The sequence below is a fragment of the Oppia nitens genome, unplaced genomic scaffold, assembly GCF_028296485.1.
Source record: "Oppia nitens isolate AA-2021 unplaced genomic scaffold, nextdenovo-longstitch-racon4-pilon3 scaffold30_pilon_pilon_pilon, whole genome shotgun sequence".
Lineage (NCBI taxonomy): Eukaryota > Metazoa > Arthropoda > Arachnida > Sarcoptiformes > Oppiidae > Oppia > Oppia nitens.
The window spans coordinates 162501-165000 of record NW_026533211.1 but is presented as its reverse complement, the minus strand read 5'-3'; positions in this window follow the sequence as shown (position 1 = coordinate 165000).

Below are 2500 nucleotides of genomic sequence, written 5' to 3'. Positions count from 1 at the left end.
AAAAATATTTATCAATATTAATTTATCAATTAATCATCCATACAATTGACAATGTTATTGATTATCTGATGATTATACCATAAAACAGTATACATATATAATATTTATAATAATAATAATWATTAWTAAATTATAATATTTATAATCTATACATATAGAAATGATGCYTGAATAAATAAATAAATAAWTGATGATTTTGTTGTACTGTATTTATATTGATATTATTTTTTTTWAAAAGCTAAACTTAATTTACATTTATATTATATTTATAGTGTTATATATATATATTGCTTGGTAATATTGCTTGATAATAGATTATATACAGTATATTTTAGTTACACAAAAAAATATCAGTATCTATTTAGCAATTATGATATATATATATATATATATATATATATATATATATATAYAMTATCGTTATTACAATATTAATATCTCAATAGCTTAAGTTACAAACATAAATGGCATACAAATAGTGTGTTTTATTTTCAAAAAAAAAAACTTTATWTAAGTSAAACTCCTTTTTTAATTGCTTATACTGTATACCTGTATATATATATATATATATATACTGTCGTTAAAAAATCATAATCATATAATAAATATTATTAAATGCTATTATTATTTATCATAATGTTGTTTTTTTATTATTATCATTACTATTTTATTGTATATATATATATATATATAACTTTATATATATATATATATATATATATATATATATATATATATATATATATATAGACATCAATCAGCTCTAAGTCTGGTTGCAATTAATAATTATTTTATTTTTTCATTTGAAACGAAACCAACAACAAAAAAATCACATAATATTTATGACTGCAAATCATTTAAATACTTGTTTTATTTTTATACTTCAAATATATATATATATATTTATATATTAAGAGTAAATATTTCTGAGAAAATTATTTATTATTATTATTTTTTGGTAAATAAAAACATAAAAATTAAGATAAATTTATATAAATTTATTATTTATAATGTAGTAGTATTTTGTTGTTGAARTTTTTAGTATAAGGAGCAAAAACCCATAAAAATTCAAACATCACTTAAATAAAAATTATAATTTATTTATTTTACTTTTTATTTATATATATATTTTATGTTGAATTCAATGATAGGGCTCTAACTTAACAACTTTTTTTCTTGAGATACGGTTTTGATATTATTTTGAATGGCAATTAAATATTTGTTTTTYYTWAATATATTATTTTTTRTTTATMTRTATATATATATATATATATACAGTATATATATACTTATATATTAAAATATTTATATGTAATGTCACTTTAGAGCAAAAAACCTGATTTAATCATATTGGTTTTTTTACCAAAAAAAAAAAAATAAAATATAAATAAATTTSTATTTTATTATTAAATATTTTATTTGATGAAAAAATCATTTTTGTTGAATGCGAAAAAAATACGTGAAAATAAAAATGTAAAAAATAAGTTATTTATTGAATCGTGTTTTTAGATAACAAATTGCTTGCATTCCTCTCTCTCTCTCTCTCTCTCTCTCTCTCTCTCTCTCTCTTGAAAATATAGTAAAAATATTTTATGTAATATTTTTTTTGTTGAGTAAAATTTTTAATAAAATGCATTTTTATTATTATTTTGTTTTCCAAAAAAATAACATGAAAACTAACAAATAGATAGATAGATAGGGAGGGATGGGATGATATGGGATGGATGTCTTTAAGACATAGACAGTATATATATATATATATATATATATACATACAGTATATAATGTATAATAATAATAATAATAATAATAGTAATAATTTATACTGTCTTTATTKGRTAGACAGATATGCTAACTAACAAATGAAATATTATTAAATTATTAAATTATTTTTTTTGATATTATTATTCACAAAAAAAATTATTAGCATAATAATAATTATAATGAAAAATAATAGCAAATCTACAATAATATAGTATCTACTGTAATAATAATAATAATAATAATAAATTTCTCATTATATTATATGATATTACTGTAATATATCAGTATAAATGCAAATATAATATTTAGTTTAWTGTTTGTTAACTATTTTGTTAAAGAATTTAAAACGAAAATAAAAAATAATTGATAATAATTTTTTACTTTCAATTGGCGATCAAAATGTTATGAAATTTCTAAATTAATTGATTACTGAGTTGTTGAGAGAGAGAGAGAGAGAGAGACTAGTTATATAAATTATATTTATTTTTGGGGATACGGTATGTAATAATAATAATACTGTATAATGGTTTGTATGCTTTAATCGCGTGTGTAATTCAAATGAATTTTCAATACCCTCTGAACCAATAATATGTTATATAAATATATATTAATATTTAGTTTTTTTATATTTTGAAATATTTATGTTTATTTGCTTTTAAACTTTTTTTTATGATAAGCATTTTGAACTCATCTCTATTGCTCTCTCTCTCTCTCTCTTTCATTAACTCACTCACTC